The sequence below is a fragment of the Mus musculus genome, chromosome 2, assembly GCF_000001635.26.
Source record: "Mus musculus strain C57BL/6J chromosome 2, GRCm38.p6 C57BL/6J".
NCBI lineage: Eukaryota > Metazoa > Chordata > Mammalia > Rodentia > Muridae > Mus > Mus musculus.
The window spans coordinates 143,505,996-143,523,359 of record NC_000068.7 but is presented as its reverse complement, the minus strand read 5'-3'; the positions used below and the strand labels follow the sequence as shown (position 1 = coordinate 143,523,359).

At 40.9% G+C, this 17,364-nt stretch overlaps 1 pseudogene; it reads left to right on the top strand.

The window, feature by feature from the left end:
- Positions 1-12,991: 12,991 nt before the first annotated feature.
- Gm11645 lies at positions 12,992-16,949 on the top strand (annotated as a pseudogene).
- The last annotated feature ends 415 nt before the right edge of the window (positions 16,950-17,364 follow it).

Sequence of the window (17,364 nt, the reverse complement as noted above, 5' to 3'; positions counted from 1 at the left end):
TTCTTCTCAGTCAGTGTTTACAAATGTGTGTGTTGGACATCATCAACAGTTGGTGAGAAAAATGAGGCTCACAGCAGCAGACTGTAAACTCCCAGTGAAGGCTTCAGTTCCCACACTCTTTAGATTATGTTTTGTCCTAAAGTCTCCATTTCTGTTGGGTGAAGTCAACAATAGTAAAGTGGGAAATGTGAAAGATGAGGCTCATGGTGTCTGCTGTATAAATAAATTTGCAAGTTAGTGTATCGTGGGCAGCTGTTTATGGTGGTATGATGTTGCCTTCATATGTGACATTCAAAGTGCAATGCTTGACAAATAACCCCCAAACCCACCTATGCACATCCGTATTCTCAGATCTGAAACCAATGTTTGTTTCATTTTTAAAAATGTCTTAAAATTATAATTAAAATGTAGCACTTTATTTTTTTGCTGCATACGAGACACATGTTATATTTTTTAATTAGAAAATTCAGCTCTTAGTAGAGCAATTCTTTGAATCTTGGGACAGATTCCTAGGAGCAGACCAAGAGAGGAGAGTCCTGTTCCAAGTGGTTTGTGAAGGAGCTTTGCTGGAGACTCTGATGAGGCAGGGGAGGAGGTAGGCAGACCTGTGAAGCCAGAAACAGCACTCGCTTAGTCTGGTCCTGCAGGGACCAGGCAGGGGAGTAGTCACTACAGCTCTGGGATATATCAATTGGAGGCAAAGGAGCTGCAGTAGGCTGAGGACCAACTTCTGGGGTTCATGTGCACAAGCACTTATTATCCCCGGTATAAGCAAAATGGCTCTAGTGTTCTGAGGGCAGCCTCTAAAAGGTCAGCTGAGCAGCCTTCCTAAGTAAAAACACACAAAAGCAGGGGAGGAGATAGAGGCTGTAGAAATAGATCCCTGTGGCCCGTGGGCAGAGAGTGCAACCTGCCCGAGCCATTGTCTGGCTGCACTTAGATTTTCTGCTTCTGCACGTGGCACTGCTTCTCAGAAGAAACCAAAGAGACTTTGTGAGTTCTGCATCCCAGTCCCAGGAGGCTCCAGATAAGATTCTCTTACACACTCCACGCGATGAAACTTACTGCAGCCTCCGTGGTGACAGTTGTAAAAAAAATCAGGCCTTTTGATTTCAAATTCACAAGTGAGAAAGATTCTATAGCATCTGGGTTTCATGTTTATTCAACATAATGAGGGGCAAACTTATGCTGAGACCGATGCCGTCAGTCACTCCATGGGCTGTAGAGGATGGTGACCTCTCTGCTTCTGTTATGAATTTATTCCTCCACATGACAGGGCTGTATAATACCAGCATTTGCTCCTGGGAAATGTAAATGCCAAGAGAACAGGAGCTCTTGGAAGGGGAACGGTTCATGGATCTCTCTTGTTCATTAAACTCTAGAGGTGGGCTTCTCAATTCTCCTAGTGCTGCAACCCTTTAACATAGCTCTTTATGTTGTGATGACCCCTCAACAATAAAATTATTTCAGTTTCTATTTCCTAACTGTAATTTTGTTACTGTTATGCATCTTAATTTAAACATCTGTACTTTCCTTTGGTCTTTAGTTGAGAATCACTTATACTGGTGGCTGGTATTTGTTTATTTGTAATCTGAATTAATTATCAACTTTAGAGACAAGGAGAGTTCACATCAAATTTTGGTTTCTGGCATCTCAAGAAAAATAAGATGAACTAGTTGCATGCAGTTTTTCCTAGTCAAGACTTTGCTTCAGCGAAACAGATCTATTTACTTGAAATATGCTCTCTGATATACCAGTCCTTATCCATGCAATACTTGTTAACTAAATGGTCGTTTATGTTTGGCACGTACACAGTAACTAAGCTAATGAGAAGAGTAACTGGTGATTTTGAAGCCCCTGGCCTTCAGTTAGTGCTATTAATGAACTTATAATGATGAATTAATTTATGGAGGAAATAGTTTAGAGAAATTTTGTTTCCAGATAATGGAAATCTCCCAGGTTCTCCATTATGCCAAGGCCAGCTCCTTGTTTTGTGATCTGCTCTGTCTTTTGAATGTGTTTTCCCTTCAGGCTGCCAGTTCTGTAAACATTTCATTGCTAATTAGCGTCCACTATGAAAGACAGGAAGTCACACAAGAAACATAAAAAGTGTTTGTTTGTTTGTCTCTAGAAGTAAACCCAAAGTATAGACCAGCTTGCCCGTGGGTGACTGAACTGGTGAGGGAGGCTTGCCCTGACTCCTATGACCCAAACGTCTGTATTTCATTAGTACATATAAAGTTTGCTTTGTGGGTTATTGCTGTGGGCATGCACACACCTGATTGTTGGCATGTCTTATATAGGTTTGATACTTATATTGCCAAATGATGGCAAGAGACAGACTAAATATCTAGAACCTGTACTTTGTGTTTGAATCTGTGATCAAACTTAGCTGTCAAATCACCCAGAGCTTTGGTTTTTTTTTTGTTTTTTTTTTTTTTTATTCATAAGATGAATAAGTTGGGAAATTGGATAAAGTTCTTAGTTAAGTTTTGCCTGAATTTTCAAACCAGGACTGCCCTATTCTTTCTAGGTCACTTGAAAACTTAACACTTGAATTACGAATCTTCTAAGTTCTTGCCTGTGAGATGCTCAGTTTCCAGGGGTTGGGCCCCTGTGAATGTATCTTCTAGTAAAGGTTTTGGCACTCTGCCTTTTGCCTACAGGGAACAAGACAAAGGGCTACAAATTCTTTTCTGTTACTGAACCATTCCTGCTGCTAGTTCTGAGCATCTGCTTATGCAACAGTGTCTGCAACTAAGATTTCACTTTACTGGGTATTAGCCGAGGAAGAAGAATTCAAATGTAGCGTAAATATTTACCCCATCCACTGCGACTGGAACTTTGTTCTAAGTTCTTCTTAGTATGGCTTGGGGTCCTGTATATTTTGCCGGGAAACACCAATACATTCGACATTACAAATTTGGTTAATCAATTTCATGCAACTAGACTGTAAGTGAAAAGAAAATAAAATAAAAAAGGAGTAACAGAATGGGAAAAATAATGAATCTGAGTGAGATTTTAAAGGTGGAAACTAAAATCAATTTGGTGTTGCTTTAATTTTTGATGATTTACAGTCAGAGTATGAAAGCCCAGCAGGTGCCATTTGACATTTCCATCTCCAGTGCTGCGAAGAGATTAGCACTTACTGGTATTGATTTAACTAGGATTTATACCAGGGCTGTCATTTTTATGGAAAGCACAATAAAAGAGATTAGAAAGAAATTGCCAAGCGGCCTGGGTCTAATCAATAGTAGAATACATTCACCGGGAATTTGCAATTTTACCAAGCAGAAAAGTTAACGTGCAGGGGAAGCAACAGGAAATGAAATTCACATCTGGATTTGAGAACTGTTGTCCAGGCCACAACCAAACCGACCTGCACCAAAAGGCACAAGTTTTTTCATGAAGTTTCTAAGGTGAAATATTACTAATGACACCATTGAGATTCTGCCCATGCCAGCCAGTCTTATTGACAAAACCAAACAAAACGTGTGATATACTTTAGAACAGAAAAGTTAAGGCTGCATTTGAGTGATTTTTTTTTAAAATTAGAGCTGATGTCACATAAACTTAATAGTGGCCCATGACTTCTTTCTGGTTTTACTTAGAGGCAGAAGAGTATCTAGGATTGGCTTCATATCAGGGAGTTCAACACCAGAAAGCATTGCTTTGAGTGCTTAAGTTCAGTACAGTGGCTATTCATGAGGCTGAAACGGGGGGGGGGTTACAAGTTCAAGGCCTCTGTGGGTTCGAAGCTACGTTGGGAAACTTAGTGAAATCCTGTGTTTAAATAAAAAGTTAAAATAAAAGTGACTGGGGCTATAGCTCAGTGGTAGAGTGTTTTCCCAGTATACACAAGGCCTTAGGCAAAGTCTTTACTCATACCCTCTCCCACCCCTGCACCCTCACCCTCTCCCAAAGAAGAGCATCAGCGGAGAGAAAAGCTCTGGGGGGAAAAATGACTGCTAACATCTGCACCTGGCTCATGGGAACACTGGGATGTCAACTAGAGTCCATTAAAAAGGATGTCAATGAAGATTCTTCACATTCTAGCAAAGATACCTCTGCCATGTCAGTAACCTGCTTTCCCAGAAAATCACCCAGGTAGAGGCTTCTAGAGGGATGGAGAGAAGGCTCAACGTGTAAAGTACCTACAACACATATGTGAGGACCTAAGTTAAATCTAACTAAGATTTACCTAAGTAATGGGTAGCATGCACCTTTAGTCTCAGTGCTCCTAAGGTCAAGTTGAAGTCAGGAGAGGAGTGAGAATTGCTAGAAATTCATGGGCTAGCTAGTCTGGCATACATATGCAGTAGCCAACAATGAAAAGACCTGGCCTTAGACAAGGTGGAAGGCAAGGATCAACAAATACCAAGGTTGTCCTTATACACATGAGTGTTCACACACACACACACACACATGAGCATGCAAGCATGCATCATATACATATGAAAAATATAAAAATTCTATTTTTTATTTCATTCAATTAATTATGAGCTATTATCCTAGATGCCAACCAATGTGTAAAAGGACCTAAGATTTTAACTAAAATGTGGGAAGAATGCACACTGGGGACTTACAACAGGCCGAATGACAAGCGTGCAGGTGTCTCAGTACAGAACAGCCATGTGATCATAGCCCAGGTGCTGACAGCTCAGGGGGAAGGCAGCTGCCTTTGGAGATAAGGCAGCAACAAGGTAATAAAGGATGAATCAAAGGGGATCTGATATGAAGGCAGGGTTTTGAAGAGCCAGTGGAGAGAGGAACATTTCAGAAGGGAAAGTAGCAGGTGTGGAAGCACACTAGGTAGGGCGTGGGCTGGGAACAGAGTGTGAACTTAAATTGAGGGTGGTAGGCAAAACATTGGCTGGGGTTGTGAGTCTGGGGGGGGGCGTGTTTTGTGGGCGAATAGGAAGAAGAATTTGCTCACAAGTTTCTATTGGTGATCTAGAGTTTACTGCCTGGACTCATGGGATATTCTACCAGGTCTGTGTTTTACTCACCCCTCAGATGTGATGCTGTAGGAATGTCGATGTTTGCAAACTTATCAGTTTCTACCCATATAAAACCCAGAGAGGCTTAGTGACATGGTTTAGACTGGGATGGTGGATTAAATCAAATTCCCCAAAAGTCTGACTTCAGCATGACTCAGATGCTTCTGTCTCGGGGACTTGGTGTATAGCATTTCTCGTCCTGGAACGCTGTTCCCCAAGGAAGAGCAATGTCAGTTCTTCAGCTGGCCAGATGCTCAAAATTCACCTCTTCACAGTCATCCCAGATCTTCCCACATATTGCAATGTAATCACAAGTCACTGAGCAAATAGAGGGTAAGCGAAGGAGGCCCGATGGGAGTGGGCATCCCAAGTGCTTAGCACAGTAGAAGATACTACAGTAGGCAGAAGGTGAGATGTGTGGATAATGGATGCGACTTAGTAACTGGTTGGATATGGTAATTATGGGTGTAGGATCCTGGGCTTGGAAGGGATAGAGGATTGGCATATCTGGATTGGAGGACTGGATGATCCAGGAGGAGAGGTCTGTTTTAGAGGGAAGCAGGAATGGCACTCACACTTTCTACAGTAGAGCAGAATCATAAACAGACAGAGCAATAGCTGGTAGTTATAGGGACATTATTGCAGGACTATATACTTGGTATGTTAATTTCCTCATTCTCTATGGTTAGTTACTCTTATCATCACCATCATCATTGTCATCATCTTCTTCATCATCATCATTTATTCTAGCTGTAGAAGGTGAGGTTCCAAGGCAATTATGCAAATTTCCCAGGACTATAGGACTAGCAAGGAAGAGGCCCCCAGTTTAGGACTATCTGACACAGTTCACAGGAACTGAGTGACTTTAGCTCTTGTCATTAGATTTAGTTGTGAAAATAGACTATGCTGATATATAGGGATGTTTAGAAGGCACACACACTAGGTATAGCGTTGTATAATGAACAGCATTGGAGTATACTCTTCCTACTAATATTTTGGAACTTTTAGGGAATTTTTGTTTATGACTTCACTGGAATCTTTTGTGCAGTATACTTAATCTTTCTTTTACTCTGAGACCTGTAGGAATCTGAATAATGTATTACCATGGTATCAGGCAAGCTGGCACCTATTGGATTCAGTTTGGATTCTGCTCAACTGTAGAAAGTGTGAGTGCCTTTTCTGCCCCCCACATTGCCCAGAAGTTGTACAGTACGGTAGTGTTAAAATTCTTATGACACATGTCTAAAACTGTCATTCACCGTTCTTACCACTTGTCATTTCAGTGAAGGTAAGAAGAATATTTTCAGAAGAGAAAGAAATGAAGAAAAATAAAAAGGGGTCTTTTAGAGCCAGGGGAAAGAGTGCAGACTATTAGAGGAGGTGGTAAAATATTCCTGAAAGGATGGAGACCTGCATAGGAAAGGCACATTACTAACACACTGCCAGGTGTGCTGGGTGTCCACAGGTAGGGACCAGAAAGCTGAGGCAATTTTCATAAATATTTTATTCCCAGCAAGAACAATGACCTTTTTCTTCAAGCCAAGTCCTTTATAAACATACAAATGGGCAGTCATTTCCTATGAAATTGCCTATCGACTCAAGGGGTAGTTGAAAATACTGCTTAGGAATTTTTTCCAATTTAGACTCTAAACATCAATCTTGCCTAGAAGATGAGATTTTAATCCCTCCCCCTCCCCCTTCCCCCTTCTCCCTCCCTCCTTCTCTCCCTTTTCTGTTGATTTGTATAAAATTTGCCTTTTAAACATTTTCCCAATAAAATAGAATGCCAGCCGGGTCTGGCAGCTCACACCTTAAACTCCAGCACTCAAGAAGTTGAGGCAGGAGGATTGCTGTGAATTTAAAACAAACTTATGCTTCATAGTTACAGGACAACCCGGTGTGCAGAATGAGACCTTGCCTCACCCTCCAAGTAGAATGCACATATAAAAAAAATCCGTAAAATACTTTAAAACAAATTGCTGCAAACACTTTGATACCAGTCAAAGACAGGGATCAAATGTGTTCGCTTCTTAAGCTTCTTCTCCCGTCTTCCCTCTCCCATTTGCTGTTCCACATTTTGTTTCCTATTTACGACATGGCTGGCCACCCTTCCCTTGCCTTCTCTCTGTAGTTTTACCTCTGTAGGTTGGAACTCACATGGGAGTTTTGTCTTTTTCTGTGCGATGTTGTAACACACTGAGCATAGCTGAACTTCATTCGCTTTCCTTTCTCCAAACTGTGCTCAGACATCCTCTGAAGGGGATCGCAGAGGACATGCTAGTATACGTAGGTCACTAAAGTCTCACCTAGTCGCTTATTTTTTTTCTTTCCTTTTCATAAAATAAACGTTTTGAAATGTAAAAATCTCTTAGCTCTCTTGTCAAATGAAACTAAAACCAAAGCATAGTGCCTTACAATGTCCTTAATTACTTCAAGCACATGTTGATCCCCCTCTATTTCTTTGCTCATTGTTAATAATAATATTATAGTTATGCATCACATTCACATAGAATTATCCATATTTTGTGTCTCTTGTAGATTGTTATAAATTCCTATTAATTTCTCTTAATTCCTCTGTTGTTCTTTTTTTTCTTTCCTTTTCTTTTTTTCTTTTCTTTTTCTTTTTCCCTGAGACTATGGTGCCCTGTCTCTCTGTTTGTTTGTCTTTGACTTTGTATTGGGCCTTGTATCATAACTTTAGTTGTAGAAATAATGTTTAGGGTCAGATAATCCTTCTTCCTTCAAAAGATGTTTCCTGGCACCTGGGCATCAGTAGTGAAGGTCACACAAGCCAGTTTTAGAGTTTGGAATTCTATGGGTTGCCAAGAGAAGTTGACACATTTCTGCAGTCTGTAAAAACCTGTCTCCTGCTGCTATGTGGGACTTCTGGAATCTTTGGCTCAAATGGCTGTTTTTCTTTGATAGGCCCAGGATTTTAGTGGGGTTTAGAGCTTGAGAAAGATGTCTGATGTAACAGAGTATCAGTCCTGTTGTCAGGATGCAGGGATCAATGTGTCCTGCAGTTCAGTAATCATCTTTCTGGGACTCATCTCAGTCTCAGTTCTTGACCTAATAATTCCTACTTTCATGTTACTTCCTGATGGTTTAGAAGCATCCTTTCTTCATTTTTTGCTGCATTTTAAATTTAGGGAATGAATTACCATTTACTTGTGAGTTGAAGTCTTCCTATTTGTACTTAACTTATAAATTGGTTTTTCACAGCAAAGAATATTGTAAGACAACTGGAAAGTGAGTTCTGATAGAAAAATAAACACAGAATTCTGTAATCCCAGCCAATTCCATCTCCACTGCTCAGTCTCTAAAATAGACCAACGATAACATTGATTTTTAATAAAAAATGCAACTCAACTCTTGAAGACATTTACAACTTTAAATACAAACACAATATAGTGTATGCAAGTTACTTGTATTCTGTTTAGTAAACTTGTGGATTTACCCTGTTGTTTGGTTTATAATTTCAAGGCAAGAATCCATCCTGTTAAGGTGTTTACCCTACACTAACATATGTGAGCATCACTGAAATTAATTAGGTTTCTTTTCCCACACAATTAAACTATAAACTAAGCTTGGGAGCCTAGCTAAAACAAACAGGGATTACAAAGATATGTCAGAATTTAACAGTGTTACAAAGTTCATTGAAAAGCAAAATTTTCAGTTTTGAAAAAAAAATCTGAAAATCAAACCTAACTTGATTCCCAGAGGTATAAAGACAAGGTGGGTTATGGGGTCACTAGATCTTTGTCTTTGCTGTGGCAGAGTGAAAAATCATCACACGTGTCAGAACTGTAGCCTCGAATATGACTACGTATACTGTGATAAGGCATATTATTATATGCATATTTACACATTTGCATATATTATATGTATATATCTAGGTTTGATAAAATGTACATAAATTAAAAGGCAAGACCACAAAACTTTTACAGCATGTAGGGTGACATACCACAATGTATGAGCTTTCTTCTTCCTATTTATGTTCTTTACATTCATTTCTCCTTTACCTCAACTTGGGGTTCAGTGGTTTCTGGTATATAAGGGAAAGAGCCAGCAGCTACAGGCTTCAGAGTCACATTTGGACCTTTAAGGTATCCAGACTAAACCATCCATGGTTTAAAGTGCCAATTTGATATTCCTCAAGGCTTTCACTGTGTGTGTTATGCAGCTACATCAAGAGCTTGGAGACTGTGGGAACCTGAAGAATGCCACCATAAAGCAGTCAGAAAGGTGTGCTAACTCCATCCTTGTTATCCCAGTAAACAGCAGAAGTGCTGAAAAGAAACAGACAGGAGTCAGAGATACCCACACTAGAGGCTTCTTGGTGACAGGCAAAGCACTTCACCGCTGGCATCCTTGAACCTGTGAATACAATGTGCTCAGAACTGTGCTGGACACAACCGTTGCCTCAGTCTGTTCCAGCGATGCTCACTCTTCAGCCGTGGACTCTAATGCAGATCACCATCTGTTGCCCTGTGCTAGCTTCCGTGTTCTACCACCTCTAGACCAGGAAGTTTCCCAGAAACCGTTTCTTGATCTTTAAAATGGAGATGAGTCTAAGAATTACATAAATTCATTGCTTTTAATAGCTGAGTAGTACTCCAAATGGATGTATCTGGAGGATATCATCCTGAGTAAGGTATCCCAATCACAAAAGAACTCACTTCATATGCACTTACTGATAAGTGGATATTAGCCCAGAAACTTAGAATACCCAAGATACAATGTGCAAAACACAAGAAAATCAAGAAGAAGGAAGACCAATGTGTAGATACTTCATTCCTCCTTAGAATAGGGAACAAAATACCCATGGAAGGAGTTACAGAGACAAAGTTTGAAGCTGAGACGAAAGGATGGACCATTCAGAGACTGCCCAACCCGGGGAATCCATCCCATAATCAGCCACCAAATGCAGACACTATGGTATATGCCAGCATGATTTTGATGAAAGGACCCTGATATAATTGTCTCTTATGAGGCTAGGCCAGTGTCTGGCAAATACAGAAGAGGATGCTCACAATCATCTATTGGATGGAACAGAGGGCCCCCAAAGGAGGAGCTAGAGAAAGTACCCAAGGAGCTGAAGGGGTCTGCAACCCTATAGGTGGAACAACAATATGAACTAACCAGTACCCCCCAGAGCTCGTGTCTCTAGCTGCATATGTTGCAGAAGATGACCAAGTCGGCCATCATTGGGAAGAGAGGCCCCTCTGTCTTGCAAACTTTATATGCCCCAGTATAGGGGAATGCCAGGGCCAAGAAGTGGGAGTGGGTGGGTAGGGGAACAGGATGGGGGGAGGGTATAGGGGACTTTTGGGATATCATTTGAAATGTAAATGAAGAAAATATCTAATAAACAATTGACAAAAAATGGAGATGAGTCCTTCCTTAAAGGATTTTAAGAATTTTAAATGTAAGATTTTAGAATCAGGCTGTGGTCTGACACAGGTAATCAAGAGATAAATACAATATTATTTTCATAGGTTATTGTTACTATTATTATTTAGGCAATTGAACCACAGGTGTGTTATGGTTTGAATCTTTTTTTTTGAATTAATTTTTTTTATTGGGTATTTATTTCATTTACATTTCCAATGCTATCCCAAAAGTCCCACACCCCCCCACCCATTTCCCCACCCACCCATTCCCACTTCTTGGCCCTGACATTCCCCTGTACTGAGGCATATAAAGTTTGCACAACCAATGGGCCTCTCTTTCCACTGATGGCCGACTAGGCCATCTTCTGATTCATATGCAGCTAGAGACACGAGCTCTGGGGGTATTGGTTAGTTCATATTGTTGTTCCACCTATAGGATTGCAAATCTGTTCAGCTCCTTGGGTACTTTCTCTAGCTCCTCCATTGGGGGCCCTGTGATCCATCCAATAGCTGACTGTGAGCATCCACTTTTGTGTTTGCCAGGCCCCGGCATAGTATAGTTTGAATCTTAAATGGCCCCACAGGCTCATATTCTCATATGCTCACTAACTGATGGTGCTATTTTGGAGGCTATGGAACCTTTAGGAAGTGAAATCTGGTTGGAAGCAAGTAGCTAGGGATGTGCCCTCACAGGGTATATCCAGACCCTTTTTCCTGTTGTATTCTATGCTTCCTGGCTAACCATGGCAGGAGTAGCCTCTACTGCATGCTCCCACCACCATAACCAAAGCTGCTTCCCCATGCCTTCCCCATCATTCTGCTCTGTCCCTGAATTCCTCTATCCCAGTTTAACATTCTCTGTTCTACTTTTCCTCTTTAGCCCTTTATCTTCAGTGTTCTATCTTCCCTTCCTTGAAAGACTCTATCCATGGTCCATAATTTTCTGATCTCTATGGTATTCCAAATAAGACATGCATGCTTTCAGAGATAATGTCCACAATGGCAGAAAACATGTGGGATTTGTCATTCTGGGTCGGATTTTACAATTTCTTTGAAAACTTTGATTATCATATTAAAAATATAGCTTATATTTGGATATTTTCATAAAGGTTGATTACCAGGATGCATGAATTTCTCTAAACTGGTCTTTGAGAACATCAAGTGCAGAATGCACATGTAGTGCTTCTGCTGTGTGCTGCTCTTCTTCTAACTCTTAGATGTGGATGGGTGGTACCATCTCCTTGGAAACCCAGCTTTATAGCTACTGTTGCTTTTTCCAGGGTGAGAATAAGAGAGATGTTGTCCTGAGTTATACTTTTTTCTTGAGTATTGGGAGTTGAGATGAGGAATGTAACCAGCATTTTCCATATAGAGATGAAAATAGGAAAATCATATAATATATCAACACCCAAATACATACCAACAGAATCAAAGATGAGCCGTAGAAAAGCAGTCACATCATCCCTGTAATAAGTGATGAGACAGGCAGCTGAGGCTAATCTGAGGGTGATTTGTCTATGAGGACAATCATAAGATGGTTCCCTGTCTCTATGTATTATGGCCTCCTTAATGTGATGGCAGTTACATGGTTCCTACTATGGTGCTAATTCATGCAACCAAAACCAAACTGTAAGAGAAAGTTTGCATGCCTCTCTAATAAATGAGGTCTACCACAGGGATACTCCCCACAGTGGCTGGTAGACTAGGAAATATACAGACGTCTCTGAAATTAAATCTATGGAACATGGTAATAAGCAGGCTGCAGTGACAGCTATGTGGTCTTTGCCCAGCCTACAAAAAGTTTTCCTGCTTAAGGGATGAATTACAAGAAAGAAATATTCAGATGTCACCCTTCAAATTAATCTGTTATTTGGCATGAATGGTGGAAAACATGAAGAATGCCTGTTTTACTTTTTATTGCTGTGATAGGCATAATAACCAAAACCAATTTGTTGAAGAAAGGGTTTGTTTCACCTTCCAGTCCACCATGAGGGGAAGTCAGGGCAGGGACTTCAAGGTCAATGTCCCCCATATGCTTGAGACAAAGGCTGTATGATATAAAGAAAATCAGTCCCCAATGGGCTACTCATACAAGCATTAGGGACAATTCTTTATCATCGAATGAGGTTCTGATGAATATAGGCAACTGGCAGATGACAGAAATGCCAGGGATTGAGGGGTCTGAGCATGTGAGAGGCAGTGTTCAATGCCCAGTGTACCAAACTAGGCAGGACTACATTCTTAGGAGGGTGAGAAGAAATGTTAACTCCACAGGGATCCCAACACAGGTGTGCAGCTTTAGTGGCTTTGTGTAACTCCATGGGAAGAAAGTGAACTTTATGAAGTAGAAGATCTGGCAGATCTGAATGACTTAGCCTTCTGTTCCCAAGAGGGAACAGGAGAAGGGCAAAGCAGATAAGTGAATCTCTCTGGGTTACTCAAGGCAAATGTGGCAGCACTTGTGCCAAGCTAGAGTTCCTGCGGGAATAATGGGCAAGAAGCCCAATTCAGTGCCTGTTCAGTGCTTTTAGATGGTTCTAAAGCCTGTCAAAAGTTCACCAAAAGCATTGAAAGGAGTCAATGGCAGAGCAGCACAGTTGAAGACGATTAAGAGTGTCCCAGAGGTGGGTGACTATCTCTTAGGGTTAGAATGTGTACTCCCATGAAAGAAAGCATAGTGGGTGTGAAGATTGTTTCCCTAGCCCAGGGCCTTCAGTAGCCAGCTGGGGCCAATAGAGGGATGAGAGATGTGGTTTTTGTCTAGAGACTATGAGACATGAATAAGTGGTAGACATGGCAGGTGGAAACATGGCTTTGCTCCTCAGTGCTCCTAGAGTGGCCCAGAAGCTCATATTGGCCCTGTGGGGTCATTTGGGAGAGGAATATGTCACATGGCCTCATAGTAGTGCTCCAGCATAAGGAGGTCAGATGACTGTGGATTATAGAAGGCTAGCTGGGACAACTTCCCCCCCTGACACCACTGCATCCAATATTGTTGGTTTGACTAAATAACGGATACAAGAGATAGTATCTTTTCATGCTGTGTTGGATCTTACTGATGTTTCTCTTTTAACACCCAGTTATCCCTCTAAGACTAGTTGTCACTGGCTTGAAATGGACACTGGTAGACCTTCAGATATCCTGCAATACTCTGAAAAAGTTCACAATCTGATATTAAACACTGTCTTACAGATTTAGAAAAGCATATAGAAAAAGGAGAATCCCCTGCATTGGTAGAAAAAGACCCACTCAAAAGTATCCTGTTTATTAATTCATATCCCAAGATTAAATTACCTCCATATGAAATGTTGGCCAAGAGGGCTTGTGAGTACCCCAGCCTACAAAGGCTATTGCCATCTCTATTGGTTTTATCTCAGAACTAGGTGCAAGTATTTGTTATTGAAGACAACACACTTCAGTTGCAGGATTTAAATCTGGCTGATTATGGACGATCCTTCCCTGCCCACTGGATTTCAAGTGCTGGGAGGCATTATGTAGGTGACTAGAAGCAAATTGTTGCTGACCGATCTGCTCAGCTATGGACCCTACAAGCTATATTATCAGCATATTATGCAAGATGTGTTCACTGGCGCAATAGTGACACAATCGTAGTTGAGGCAATTTGCTTACAGATTGGATTTAAGGTCTGCTCTACCTGCAAGAATTCATGTCTAAATTACAAGCTAGGGCAAAAATCCCATGGCAGGGAACTCAGAGGCTCCAATAGGAAAGCAACTACTATTGTTTTGTTTAATGGATGTGGTATGAAAGTCCAATTGTCTTCTAAATTTTGTGTTTATGAGCATGGCATGTTCTGCTGTTCGTCTGAGCAGTGGGGCTGTAGGTACTGCAAAGGTTCTTAACTTGGGAACAGGTGACTGTGTTTGAGGAATATGTGTGAAATCCCCAGATATCAATGAAATAAAATAATTATGCATGTATGTTATGCCTACCAAGTCTCAGGAGATCTCACAAGAGAGGGCACAGAAAGATGTCAGAGCTGGAAAGAGGGTCAAATGTTGTCTAGCTATTTTCAGAGAACTGACATATTCTCCCTGGGGACTCAGGAAGGCATATATGAGACTCAGAAAACTCACAAGACTGAGAAGACACAGATAGTCATAAGATTCACAGGGTTCTCTCCCCAAGGTTATATAAGCAGTAACAATTGCTGGAAAGAGATGACTCTTTGGTGTCCCTGCTTTCTGGTTGGGCAGGAGCTCAGTTCTTGTAAGTCATCATCATACCTTTTGGTGTTGCAGATGCCTTTGAGTCCCCAGTGATCCTATTAGCAACTCCAATAAACTCATTGATTCACCAAGCTAGACCTGGTGGAATCATTTCTTCTGTCTGTCATCAGTGTCCTATCTGGGGTGTTTGACACTTGTTCATGTATCACCTGCAACTGTTATACCACATTGTTGCAGAATTACTGTTTTTATATAAAGGAAGAGTGATCCTTACACTGATAAATGGATAGCCATCAAGTATTTACTTAAGCCATTGATTATTGAGGGAGCTGGTAAAATATTATAACCAAGTTCAAGGGAGAATTCAAAGCATCACGTATTTTTAGGTGCATGAACAAGAACAATAAAGCAAATTTATAGCTAAGTGTAAAATGTGTTCAGTATCCATAGGGTAATAGCCAGTTGCATTCCATGGGCTCAATTTGCATTTAGATGAGAATGATTTCCACCCCTTTCGGTTTTCTAGAATGTGAGAGTTGTGGCTTAACTCAAGGTATAAATGCTGGAGATACAGTGATGAATACTCAAGACTCCTACTCCTCCCCTCCATTTGTCAAGTCTTCAATACAACATTTATTCACAAGGAGCATTCACTATAAAAAAATACATAGGACAGCAGCAAGAGTGGAGATCACATCCATCTGATTAAAGCTATTTGTGTTAGGCTCACAGCAACCATCTTATCTAGTGATAGACTGAAATTGTTCTCTGATGATGTTCACACCAAGGACAACTTTTCTATAATCTTTCTTGTTATGGTGACAAAATGCCAGACAGAAGCAACCTAAGAGAAGAAATGTTTACTTTGTCTCATGGAGTTAAAGGGTTTGGGCAGTGGTTTCTTGGTCCCATCCACTTGGGAAGAACATCATGTCACTGGGAACACCTGGCGGGAGCATCTTCAGTCTCTGGTTGGCAGGGAACAATGAGACAGTGACAGGTAGGATCTCAGAACAAGGACAGCTTCCTGGTTCTGATCGTTCCAGCTATGACCCACCTCCCAATGTTTCTAAAACCTCTCAAAATAGTTCCACAACTAGGGAAAACTTTTAATGCACAAATCCCTTTGAAGGACATTTTATTTTTAAACCATAATAAGATTGCTTTTTTTTTTTTTATTCTGACCACTCCTGTTCCACTGTAGTTTTCTGTCGTTATTGCCGGTTCCATTTGTTAATGTAATACAGGGCTTACAAATGGAAAATAGCACAAAAAGACAATAAAAGAAAAGTGAGAAGCAATCAAGCTTGCCCCCTAACCGGCTTGGCTGCACTGCAAATGCATTATGCTAAGTCGGAAAGACTAGGCTAAAAAGCACCTTAATATATGATTCTATTTATACAACACTCTAGAAAAGCAAACTATACAGGGACAGACACTAGATCAGTAGTGTCATGGAAGGGGCAGGAAAAGATTTGGCTACAGATGTCATGAGAGGATGTATGGTGTCAAGAAATTGCTTATCTCAATAGTCATGATGGTTATACAATGCTATACATTGGTGACAATTTGTATAAAACTGTGCAGCCACAGAAGTGAGTTTTGTTGTATTGAAATTGTATCTCGGCAGTACATTGAGCTCCATAGAGACAGTGCTCGGGCAAGTGCAGACAGGCACTGGGAGACTCTGTGCCTCGCGGAGGAAAATCAACTAAACAAGGGCAAAGGAGATCCTAAGAAGCCGAGAGGCAAAATGTCCTCATATGCATTCTTTGTGCAAACCTGCCGGGAGGAGCACAAGAAGAAGCACCCGGATGCTTCTGTCAACTTCTCAGAGTTCTCCAAGAAGTGCTCAGAGAGGTGGAAGACCATATCTGCTAAAAAAAAGAGGGGGGGGGGAATTTGAAGATATGGCAAAGGCTGACAAGGCTCGTTATGAAAGAGAAATGAAAACCTACATCCCCCCCCCCAAAGGGGAGACCAAAAAGAAGTTCAAGGACCCCAATGCACCTAAAAGGCCTCCTTCGGCCTTCTTCTTGTTCTGTTCTGCGTACTGCCCCAAAATCAAAGGCGAGCATCCTGGCTTATGCATTGGTGATGTTGCAAAGAAACTAGGAGGGATTTGGAACAACACTGCAGCAAATGACAAGCAGCCCTAGGAGAAGAAAGCTGCCAAGCTGAAGGAGAAGTAAGAGAAGGATATTGCTGCCTACAAAGCTAAAGGAAAACCTGATACAGTGAAAAAGGGGATGACCAAGGCTTTAAAGAGCAAGAAAAAGAAGGAAGAGGAAGATGAGGAGGAGGATGAAGAGGATGAGGAAGAGGAGGAAGAAGAGGAAGATGACGACAAAGAAGATGATGAATAAGTTGGTTCTAGCGAAGTTTTTTTTTGTCTATAAAGCATTTAACGCCCCCCCCCACTTAACGCCCCCCCCATTTAACAACTCACTCCTTTTAAAGAAAAGAATTTGAAATGTAAGGCTGTGTAAAATTTGTTTTTAAACTGTACAGTGTCTTTTTTTGTATAGTTAACACACTACCTAATGTGTCTTTAGATAGCGCTGTCCTGATGGTATTTTCACTAACCTTGCCTAGTACGGTCTGGGGGTTGTAAATTGGCATGGAAATTTAAAGCAGGTTCTTGTTGGTGCACAGCACAGATTAGTTATATATGGGGACAGTAGTTTGGTTTTTTGTTTTTGTTTTTATTTTTTTTATTTTTGGGTTTTATTTTTTTTTCATCTTCAGTTGTTTCTGATGCAGCTTATTCGAAGATAATTG